This window comes from Mixophyes fleayi, chromosome 3 (genome assembly GCF_038048845.1).
Source record: "Mixophyes fleayi isolate aMixFle1 chromosome 3, aMixFle1.hap1, whole genome shotgun sequence".
Taxonomy (NCBI): Eukaryota; Metazoa; Chordata; class Amphibia; order Anura; family Limnodynastidae; genus Mixophyes; species Mixophyes fleayi.
In genome coordinates this window covers 5,617,307-5,629,672 of record NC_134404.1, presented here as the reverse complement: position 1 = coordinate 5,629,672, position 12,366 = coordinate 5,617,307, and the positions used below count along the sequence as shown (strand labels likewise).

The 12,366-nt window shown below is 42.3% G+C and overlaps 3 non-coding genes across 3 annotated transcripts; all 3 read left to right on the top strand.

The window, feature by feature from the left end:
* The first annotated feature begins 367 nt into the window (after positions 1–367).
* On the top strand, positions 368–440 carry TRNAF-GAA (transfer RNA phenylalanine (anticodon GAA)). Its single transcript has one exon. It is a non-coding gene; the product is annotated as a tRNA-Phe (tRNA).
* A 705-nt stretch (positions 441–1,145) lies between these two features.
* Positions 1,146–1,218, top strand: TRNAF-AAA (transfer RNA phenylalanine (anticodon AAA)). The gene has a single exon. It is a non-coding gene; the product is annotated as a tRNA-Phe (tRNA).
* A 3,729-nt stretch (positions 1,219–4,947) lies between these two features.
* Positions 4,948–5,037, top strand: TRNAY-GUA (transfer RNA tyrosine (anticodon GUA)). Its single transcript is given in 2 exon segments — positions 4,948–4,984; positions 5,002–5,037. It is a non-coding gene; the product is annotated as a tRNA-Tyr (tRNA).
* Positions 5,038–12,366: the final 7,329 nt, after the last annotated feature.

Below are 12,366 nucleotides of genomic sequence, written 5' to 3'. Positions count from 1 at the left end.
GAAGCAATCATGATGAAAAGAAAAACTGTTATATAACCTTGTGTAATCTTCCTGGCATGACTCAGTTTGGAGAAAGTTAGGTTGAAGATCTAAAGGATTGTTGGCTTTCAATTTCTGGGGCTTTCTCTCTCTTCTACTACAGGAGAGAAGATTAATGAGCCCTAGCCTTCCACTGAACAATAAAACTAAAATTAACAATACTTACCTGCAATGCAGCAGCAGATACTAAGGTGTTCATGATTTTCATGGACTCACCTTAAATTCCAATGAAATTTAGAATGAGAAAGTACCTGTAGCTAATTAAAGCTTATTCATTTGAAATCATTATAGTAATCCGAAATTGTGAATACATTCATCTTCCAAGCTGGCCGAAATAGCTCAGCTGGGAGAGCGTTAGACTGAAGATCTAAAGGTCCCTGGTTCGATCCCGGGTTTTGGCATGTTTGAACAGGTGTTTTTTGAAGTGAAAAGCTCGAACTGGAAGTAATTTCAAGATGAAATTCCATAATGTCATCCACCAATTTTTCTTAGCAAAGAAGAATATTCAGCCCCATCTTTCAAATAATCAGAACATTTCATTTAATAACACTGTCCAGAAATACAGGATAAAAAGTGTCCATGATTTCAGTAGTCCGGGCTTGACTCTTTATGCAATTGTAATTATCTCAATGATAAAATTTCTCAGCATTTTGCATCAATGCTTCTATTATAAAATAACGGTTTTGTGATGGGTGAACATACAGTATAAAAACTGCTATGAAATGCTATGTTTACATTCGAAGCAATCATGATGAAAAGAAAAACTGTTATATAACCTTGTGTAATCTTCCTGGCATGACTCAGTTTGGAGAAAGTTAGGTTGAAGATCCAAAAGATTGTTGGCTTTCAATTTCTGGGGCTTTCTCTCTCTTCTACTACAGGAGAGAAGATTAATGAGCCCTAGCCTTCCACTGAACAATAAAACTAAAATTAACAATACTTACCTGCAATGCAGCAGCAGATACTAAGGTGTTCATGATTTTCATGGACTCACCTTAAATTCCAATGAAATTTAGAATGAGAAAGTACCTGTAGCTAATTAAAGCTTATTCATTTCAAATCATTATAGTAATCCGAAATTGTGAATACATTCATCTTCCAAGCTGGCTGAAATAGCTCAGCTGGGAGAGCGTTAGACTAAAGATCTAAAGGTCCCTGGTTCGATCCCGGGTTTCGGCATGTGTGAACAAGTGTGTTTTGAAGTGAAAAGCTCGAACTGGAAGTAATTTCAAGATGAAATTCCATAATGTCATCCACCAACTTTTCTTAGCAAAGAAGAATATTCAGCCCCATCTTTCAAATAATCAGAACATTTCATTTAATAACACTGTCCAGAAATACATAATAAAAAGTGTCCATGATTTCAGTAGTCCGGGCTTGACTCTTTATGCAATTATAATTATCTCAATGATAAAATTTCTCAGCATTTTGCATTAATGCTTCTATTATAAAATAAAGGTTTTGTGATGGGTGAACATACAGTATAAAAACTGCTATGAAATGCTATGTTTACATTCGAAGCAATCATGATGAAAAGAAAACTGTTATATAACCTTGTGTAATCTTCCTGGCATGACTCAGTTTGGAGAAAGTTAGGTTGAAGATCCAAAGGATTGTTGGCTTTCAATTTCTGTGGCTTTTTCTCTCTCTTCTACTACAGGAGAGAAGATTAATGAACCCTAGCCTTCCACTGAACAATAAAACTAAAATTAACAATACTTACCTGCAATGCAGCAGCAGATACTAAGGTGTTCATGATTTTCATGGACTCACCTTAAATTCCAATGAAATTTAGAATGAGAAAGTACCTGTCGCTAATTAAAGCTTATTCATTTGAAATCATTATAGTAATCCGAAATTGTGAATACATTCATCTTCCAAGCTGGCCGAAATAGCTCAGCTAGGAGAGCGTTAGACTGAAGATCTAAAGATCCAGGGTATCGGCATGTTTGAACAGGTGTTTTTTGAAGTGAAAAGCTCGAACTGGAAGTAATTTCAACATGAAATTCCATAATGTCATCCACCAATTTTTCTTAGCAAAGAAGAATATTCCGCCCCATCTTTCAAATAATCAGAACATTTCATTTAATAACACTGTCCAGAAATACACTTAATGGAAAAGTCCCATATGGTCTAGCAGTTAGGATGGGTAGTTGAAGCTTTTTTGAATGGCAGCAACAGTACCACTTGTTTAATGCCTGCTCTGTTGATCTCAGCAACAAAATCCAGGAGAAACTGTGCTTTGGTTATGGAAATGGGATGTGGTCAAATCCACAGGATATATATACCTCCCAAACATTTCTGTATCCAAAATTAGGACAGAACTGGTCTGACCCCATATTTCAACATCCATCTTCCAAATTTCAAGTTGGACAACCCTAATTTATATGTAACACATCCTTCATGTGAAAAAAAAGGACTCTTGAAGTTGTGGATCAATGGGTTTCCAGGGAAGGTTCCCAACTTTTTAATGGTGCAGTAGGGATGTTCTGAATGAAACTAGACTACGCAAATGCTTACAAACCAATAATGTCTGCTTCTGTGCCCAGAATTTCTCCGCTTTCCTTAATCAGCATACAAAGGACAGGTTTAAGAGACCACCGATGTGAACTGAAATACAATATTACTTCTGAAATCCCATGGATCTGAACCCATAGGAGATGCATTGTAAAAACAGAGAGTACTGTGAGAAATAGTGGTGGCAACGTGGACCATTGACAAGAAATCCATTTTTGTCTCACTGGGCGAAAGTTTGACAATTTGTCGCCACAAATTCTGGAATTTTCATCAATTAAAAAAGTCAAGCTAAATTGGAGAACACAGAAGAGGTTGAAAATTTTCCAGCATTTTTAATCTTGACGTAAAGGCGTCTGCAGTTGGAAAATCTAAGGAAGCTGTTTTCCCAACTATTTCTGAAGCTAATTAATTCAAAATGAACAAAAAAAACAAACTTTTAATGATGTATTACCAATTATTAAACATGACAATTTTTACAACTTTTGATGAGCAAGTAGACCAGAAATAAAAATGTGGATCTCTTTATCTAGACAAGCAATTTTTCTGTTTTAAGGATAATTCAATTCTGTTTGTGTTTTCACTGAGTCAGATGTAGTGCACATGACATCAGAAATCCTCTAAAACACAATCCTTCGATAGCTCAGCTGGTGGAGCGGAGGACTGTAGAGGAAATTGGTACAGAAATCCTTAGGTTGCTGGTGCAACTCCGGCTCAAAGGAAAGTTTTTCATATAATTTTAGAGGGTAATTTCTGACATATTAATTAACCAGAAATATGCATGACTCATGCTGTTTATCTTTAATAGTCAGAGAAACTGTAACTAGTGTTCATTTCTGCTGCCTGTTAATCATCCTGCATGCTGCTGAGCCTCTAGTAGGGCAATTATGGTTTCTGTGCTCTGTTGAAGTACAGTGCAGAGGCAGGTGATAGAGACATGAGTTTTGTTACTGGGGATACTTTCCATAGCTCTTTGCAAATCATTAAAATGGAAATGAGAACCTTTTCCACTTCTTGGAAAGTGGCCTCCAGACATCACAAATGGATTTATTGCATTGTTACCTATCCTGCTGGATTGGCATTTACAAATCTGCAAGTGGTCAGGGACGTGCCGTGATGATGCAAATCACATCATCAAACATTGCTCACCTCACTGATCACTGAGTGGTCTGGAGCGTGATGATGAAATTAGTGTCATCATAGGCCATGCCAAACCCACTCCATGTCACCACCTGGTTAAATATGAAATACACAGAGAGTTAAGTTACATTACAGCAAAGCATGATATATTTGTTCTGCTGCTATGCTGAAGCAGTCAACGGAAAAGTCCCATATGGTCTAGCGGTTAGGATTCCTGGTTTTTACCCAGGCGGCCCGGGTTCGACTCCCGGTATGGGGAGTTGAAGCTTTTTTGAATGCCAGCAACAGTAGCACTTGTTTAATGCCTGCTCTGTTGATCTCAGCAACAAAATCCAGGAGAAACTGTGCTTTGGTTATGGAAATGGGATGTGGTGAAATCCACAGGATTTATATACCTCCCAACATTTCTGTATCCAAAATTAGGACAGAACTGGTCTGACCCCATATTTCAACATCCATCTTCGAAATTTCGAGTGGGACAACCCTATTTTATATGTAACACATCCTTCATGTGAAAAAAAAGAACTCTTGAACTTGTGGATCAATGGGTTTCCAGGGAGAGTTCACAACTTTTTAATGGTGCAGTAGGGATGTTCTGAATGAAACTAGACTACGCAAATGCTTACAAACCAATAATGTCTGCTTCTGTGCCAAGAATTTCTCCGCTTTCCTTAATCAGCATATAAAGGACAGGTTTAAGAGACCACGGATGGGAACTGAAATACAATATTACTTCTGAAATCCCATGGATCTGAACCCATAGGAGATGCATTGTAAAAACAGAGAGTACTGTGAGAAATAGTGGTGGCAGCGTGGACCATTGACTAGAAATCCATTTTTGTCTCACTGGGCAAAAGTTTGACAATTTGTCACCACAATTTCTGGAATTTTCATCAATTAAAAAAGTCAAGCTAAATTGGAGAACGCAGAAGAGGTTGAAAATTTTCCACCATTTTTAATCTTGACGTAAAGGCGTCTGCAGTTGGAAAATCTAAGGAAGCTGTTTTCCCAACTATTTCTGAAGCTAATTAATTCAAAATGAACAAATAAAAATCAAACTTTTAATGATGTATTACCAATTATTAAACATGACAATTTTTACAACTTTTGATGAGCAAGTAGACCAGAAATAAAAATGTGGATCTCTTTATCTAGACAAGCAATTTTTCTGTTTTAAGGATAATTCAATTCTGTTTGTGTTTTCACTCAGTCAGATGTAGGGCACATGACATCAGAAGTCTTCTAAAGCATAATCCTTTGATAGCTCAGCTGGTAGAGTGGAGGACTGTAGAGGAAATTGGTACAGAAATCCTTAGGTCGCTGGTTCAACTCCAGCTTGAAGGAAAGTTTTTCATATCATTTTAGAGGGCAATTTCTGACATATTAATTACTCTGTGCTCTGTTGAAGTACAGTGCAGAGGCAGGTGATAGAAACACGAGTTCTGTTACTGGAGATACTTTCCATAGCTCTTTGCAACTCATTAAAATGGAAATGAGAACCTTTTCCACTTCTTAGAAAGAGGCCTCCAGACATCACACATGGATTTATTGCATTGTTACTAGGGATGTGCACCGGCGACTTTTGAGGTCTCGTGTTTTGTGTTTTGGATCCAGGTTTTCGCGAATTTTTGGGTTCGGATTTGTTGCGCAAAACACCTGCCGAAAGGTTTTGGTTCGGATTTAAGGTTTTTGATTCAGAGTTTTTTTGAAAAACAAACTAAAAAGTGTAAAAATCAAGTTTTTGGGCTTATTTTTACTCCTACGCTATTATTAACCTCAATAACATTCAATAACAATCATTTCCACTAATTTAAAGGCTATTCTGAACACCTAACACCTCACAATATTTTTTTTTATTTTTAGTACAAAACGTTGCAACGAGGTATCTTTCTGGACTGCGTAGAGGAGTGTTCCCTACAATATAATTAAAAACCCATCAACTGGTCTGAATTACACACAAAAATAGTATCTGGACTGCGTAGAGGACTGGCCACTGGCCACCACAATATAATATATAGAAAACCTTCAACAGGTCTGCATTACAACCAAAAATAGTATCTGGACTGCGTAGAGTAGTGGGCACTGGGCACCACAATAAAAAATATATAGAAAACCTTCAACAGGTCTGAATTACACCCAAAAATAGTATCTGGACTGCGTACAGTAGTGGGCACTGGGCACCACAATAAAATATATAGAAAACCTTCAACAGGTCTGCATTACACCCAAAAATAGTATCTGGACTGCGTAGAGTAGTGGGCACTGGGCACCACAATAAAATATATAGAAAACCTTCAACAGGTCTGAATTACACCCAAAAATAGTATCTGGACTGCGTAGAGTAGTGGGCACTAGGCACCACAATAAAATATATAGAAAACCTTCAACAGGTCTGCATTACACCCAAAAATAGTATCTGGACTGCGTAGAGTAGTGGACACTGGGCACCACAATAAAAAATATATAGAAAACCTTCAACAGGTCTGAATTACACCCAAAAATAGTATCTGGACTGCGTAGAGGACTGGCCACTGGCCACCACAATATAATATATAGAAAACCTTCAACAGGTCTGAATTACACCCAAAAATAGTATCTTGACTGCGTAGAGGACTGGCCACTGGCCACCACAATATAATATATAGAAAACCTTCAACAGGTCTGCATTACACCCAAAAATAGTATCTGGACTGCGTAGAGTAGTGGGCACTGGGCACCACAATAAAAAATATATAGAAAACCTTCAACAGATCTGAATTACACTCAAAAATAATATCTGGACTGCGTAGAGGACTGGCCACTGGCCACCACAATATAATATATAGAAAACCTTCAACAGGTCTGAATTACACCCAAAAATAGTATCTGGACTGCGTAGAGTAGTGGGCACTGGTCACCACAATAAAATATATAAAAAACCTTCAACAGGTCTGCATTACACTGCACATACGGCTGCTCCTCCATCCTCTCCATCATATACATGTTGGAGTTTCAGCGTGTGAAAACCTCTTGTTTTTGATAATGTCAGTGCATTTTGAATATTTTTCAATTTGCCCCACAACACTGAATGTACTTTATCTATGATGAGCATCTATCTTTCTTGACTGCATAGTGTGGTGGCCCCGGTACACAATTTGGTACCGAGGCCACAATATAATTAAAAAACCCTCCACGGGTCAGAATTCCACCAAAAAAGGGTATGGACTGCGTAGTGTGGTGTGCCCGGAACACAATTTTTTACAGCGCCAACAATATAATTAAAAAATTGGGCATCAACTGTCACCGTTGTTTAATATCTGATACACCTAAATATGGACTGCACAGTGGAGTGGCCCCGGTAGTAAATTTGGTGCCGGGGCCACAATACCTCCTCCAACTTCCAAGTGTAGTGTTTATAAAGACAGACAGCGTCGAAGTGTTATTTGTTGACTTTCTTAACCCTAAAATTGTCCCTGTTGCAAATATTCGTGCAATGGAGAGTTACTTTTTCATTAAAAGACTCAAGCTTTCAAGTGTAGTGTTTATAAAATATAAACAACAATACAGTAGTTTTAGAGCACGTCAATACCTCTTGTTTTCAATTATGACAGGGCATTTTACTTTTGGTTTAATTTCTTGAATTTGTTTAAATTTGGTTTTACTTTTGGAACATGGCAAACGACTGTTGATTGGTCATGTAATGCAAAAAAAAAAGTTCCAAGATGGAATTGTCCTTGGGCCCTCACACCCACCCTTATGTTGTTGAAATAGGACATGCACACTTTAACAAACCAATCATTTCAGCGACAGGGCCTACCAAACAACTTTGGCTGAAATGATTGGTTTATTTGGGCCCCCACACCAAAAAAGCTATTCATCTCTCCCTGTACAGACTAAACAGGCGCTACTGAGGCAAGATGTCGTCCTCATCCTCAACCTCTGATTCCTCTCCCCCTACAGTGTGTACTTCCTCCTCATCACACATTATCAATTCGTCCCCGCTGGACTCCACAACCACAGGTCCCTCTGTACTATCTGGAGGGCAGTGCTGTACTTCATTGAGGAATTGATTATTCATTTTTATAAACATCATTTTTTTTTCAACGTTCTGAGGAAGCAACCTCCTTCACCGCTCACTGACCAGGTTTCCCGCTGCACTAAAAACTCTTTCCGAGTACACATTGGAGGGGGGGACAACTCAGGTAAAATAGAGCCAGTTTGTACAGGGGCTTCCAAACTGCCTTTTTTTCCTGCCAGTAACAATATCGACTGTCTGACATGTCTACTTGGATGGGGTCAGCAAAGTAATCCTCCACAATTTTTTCAATTGTGACAGCACTTAATGCAGCGAGAGTAGACATGTGTGCAATGGTTGGCAGGTCCTTCAGTCCGGACCAGATGTTATCAGCATCCCCGCCAACGCCTCTTTTAGGAAAGCTGAGCTTTTTCCTCGCAGCCATAGATGTGGAAGAAAATGAGGGTGGAGCTGTTGGCATGTCTCTGTCCTCTTCAGAGGACAATCTCCTGACCAGCAGGTCTTTGCACCGCTGTAGACTTGTGTCCGCCGGAAACAGAGACACAACATACGCTTTAAACCTAGGATCGAGCACGGTGGCCAGAATGTATTCCTCTGACTTTAAAAGAGTGACCACCCTCGGATCCTGGCAAAGCGTACGAAGGGCTACATCCACAAGAGCTACATGCTTGGTGTAATCGCAATGGCTTACCAGCTCCTCCCTCACTTTCTCCAGCTGCTTCTGCAACAGCCTGATCAGAGGAATCACCTGACTCAAGCTGGCAGTGTCGAAACTGACTTCTCGTGTGGCAAGTTCAAATGGCTGCAGAACCTTGCACAACACGGAAATCAGTCTCCACTGCGCTTGACTCAGGCGCATCCCCACTCCTTTGCCTATGTCGTAGGTGGCTGTGTAGGCCTGAATGGCCTTTTGCTGCTCCTCCATCCTCTGCAGCATATAGAGGGTGGAGTTCCAGCGCGTCACAACCTCTTGTTTGAGGTGATGGCAGGGCAGGTTCATGCTTTTTTGATGTGCCTTTAGTCTGCGGTAGGCACTGGCTGAATGCCGAAAGTGTCCAGCAATTTTGCGTGCCACCGCAAGCATCTCCTGCACACCCCTGTCACTCTTGAGGTAATGCTGCACCACCAAATTAATGGTGTTGGCAAAACATTGGACGTGCTGGAAATTGCCCATATTTAATGCCCGCACAATGTTACTGGCATTGTCTGACACCACAAATCCCCATGAGAGTCTAAGTGGGGTAAGCCACTGGGAGATAAAGCCTGTAATACACAATAATGCCTGCCTTTGCACGAGCAGCCATTTTGTAGATGCTGCTACTGATGCAGCTGTTGCTGTTGCTGCGGAAGGGGATGCATCTACCCAGTGGGCTGTCACAGTCATATAGTCCTTCGTTTGCCCAGAACCACTTGTCCACATGTCCGTGGTTAAGTGGACAGTGGGTACAACCGCATTTTTTAGAGCACTGAGGACACTTGATCGTACTTCTCTGTACATTTTTGGTATCGCCTGCCTAGTGAAGTGGAATCTCGATGGGATTTGGTACCGGGGACACAATACCTCCATCAACCCTCTAAATCCCACTCCACTGATGACGGACACCGGGCGCACGTCTAACACCAACATTGCAGTTACAGCCGCAGTTATACGCTTTGCAATAGGGTGACTACTATCGTATTTTGTGGTCATGGCAAACGACTGTTGGACGGTCAATTGTTTTGTGAAAGACTTAGCGGTCTTACGACTTCCCCTCTGGGAAGATGACTGACTAACAGCAGCAACAGCAGCAGTGGCAGTAGTAGGCGTACCGCTGCAGGATTCCTCGGATGAATCCCGTATTGAGGAGGACTCAGTCTGGCTGCTGACTTGGGCTGCAGGACTGAATCTGTTGGAGATTGTGGAGGAAGTTGACGAGGAGGGTGTTGCTGGTGTGTATCCAACTGGACCACGGGATTTAGGTGTCCCTGTACCGATGAGGGTCCTCGCCCCAGTTCCTGAACTAATCACTAAACTATGAAGGTTATTCAGGTGACGTATAAGGGAGGATGTTCCTAGGTGGGCAAGATCCTTACCCCTGCTTATTTGAGCTTTACATAAGCTACATATGTCCATACATTGGTTGTCCGGATTTGGATAAAAATAACTCCAGACCGAAGAGGTGCATTTTTTGGTCTTCTGACCAGGCATGACGATGGGCTTTTTCATCCCATGGACATCAGCTGTTTCCCCCCCTGGTGCCTCATTTACAATAACCACATCACCATCCTCATCATCAAGTTCCTCCACAGCGCCAGCTACATCATCAGTAGGCTCCTCCTGAGCCACCTCTTCCCGTACAGTGATGGGTAGGTCAGGCTTGACAACCACCAACACCCTTGGACTCGCCTTGGGGATTTGTGATAATTTCTCTTTAGAAGGCAGAGTTGTTTGCTGTTTTGTTGCTGACAGCATAACTCTCTTCAATTTTTTGTAGGGGGGGAGGAGGAGGAGGGCTAAGATCCATGGGTGAAGCTGAACCACTGGTCATGAACACGGGCCAGGGCCTAAGCCGTTCCTTGCTACTCCTTGTCGTAAATGGCATATTGGCAACTTTACGTTTCTCCGCAGATGATTTTAAGTTTCTCTTTTTGCTACTTTTTCTTAACTTTGTTAGGAACTTACCTTGTTCCCGTTCCGCCTCGCTGTCAGCGGGAGCTGACAGCGGTGTCCGATCTCTTCAGCGCTTCTTCTGTTAGCGCTGCCGCACTTCCGGGTTCTCTCTGCTGCCGATCATGTGACTCCTGGGCGGGGAATTCAAACTCCTATATCTACCCTGCTCTGACATGCTGCCTGTGTCAGAGCAATGTGTTTCCTGTTCCTGGCTACAGTTCCTGTGTCCTGACTCCTGTGAACCTGCTCCCTGTTAACCCCTCTATTCCTCCTACTCCTGTGTACCTACCTGGCTGTGACCTGACTATTCTTTGGCTTATCCCTGGCACTACGCAACTGGACTATCTTCTGTGTACCGACTCGGCTGTGTTACCAACTATTCTCTGGATCTCCCTCTGGCACCGCATACCTGATACCTTCTGTGTACCGACTCGGCTGTGTTACCAACTATTCTCTGGACCCTGCCACGCACCCATTGCCTCCATGCATCTACCGGTTACTGTTCCAGACCTACAACGCCTGGAATTAACGGTTAGTGCCTGTACTTGCACCGCATTGTCTATTTTCTTGTCTGCCTGCCATCACTTAGAACTTTCTCCCTTACGTCAGTAGGCTAATCTGGGGGCCGCAACCTGCGGTTCTTCGGCAGCTAAGTCCACACTACCTTGCGGTGGTTCTTGGTGAAGACCGGAAGGCCGTTAGACTCCGCGCCCTAGGTAAACCTGTGCTAATACTGACTAAGGCATCAAAATCGTAACAGTTTGCTCTGACCCCCCTTATCTAACTGATGGAAGCGACAGGGAATCCCACTGCGAAAGTACTACTGGATAACTTAGCTGCTCAGGTTGAGGAACAGGGGAAAAATCAAGAACAGTTATTACAGATTCTGCAGACTCTGTCTAACAGGTTGGATACGCTCCAAGCAGCTCAGGTGGCAGCTCCTAATCCTCCACCTGCTCCGGGCCCACAACCTGCACCCGCTCCAAGCAGTTAAGCTGTATCTGCTCCCACAACCTCTCAACTCCGCATACCTAACCCACCCAAGTTCAATGGGGATCCCAAGGAATGCCGAGGCTTCTTGAACCAGTGTGCTATTGAATTCGAACTTTTGCCCGGAAACTTTCCCACACAGAAAACTAAAGTCACTTATATTATTTCCTTATTGTCTGGTCAAGCGCTTGCCTGGGCTTCCCCTCTCTGGGAACATGATGACCCCATTCTCCATAATTGTGCCACTTTCCTGGAAACCTTCAGACGCATCTTTGACGAACCCGGATGAGTCTCCAGTGCAGCTTCTGGACTCCTCCATCTGCGCCAGGGTACCCTTACTCTGGGCCAGTATGCCCTTCAATTTCGCACTATGGCGGCCGAACTTCGTTGGAACAATGAAGCTTTAGTGGCCACATTTTGAAAAGGCTTGTCCGATCGTATTAAGGACGAGCTAGCAGCCCGAGAGTTACCCACTACCCTGGATGCTTTGATCTCTCTCTGTGACCAGATTGATATACGTTTCCGTGAACGCACTCAGGAGAGAGAGAGTTCACGTCGATCTACTTTCCGTTTGGCTCCTCGCTTCCAAAGTCCTATTACACCGGAGGAAGAGCCTATGCAGTTGGGAAGAGCACGTTTATCCCAGGAGGAAAGAGAGAGGCGGTTCAAGAATCGTTTATGCCTTTATTGCGGGGAACCCGGTCATGTCCTGAGTCAATGTGGGAAGCGCCCGGGAAACGATCGGACCTAACTGATGACGGAGAGACTAAGTTAGGTATGAACATTCTCTCTCCTATGGATTCTAGTTTTTCTATCCAAGTTCTTTTGCAATATACTGATAAACAATTGTCTCTTCCAGCGCTTATTGACTCCGGTGCAGCGGGGAACTTTTTACGAGCTGACATTGTAGAGCGGTTATCATTGCCTAGGCAACCCTTAGATCCACCTATTGCCATTACAGCTATAGATGGCAGTCGTATCATTGGAGGATCCATTAAGAACAGAACTGTCAACATGT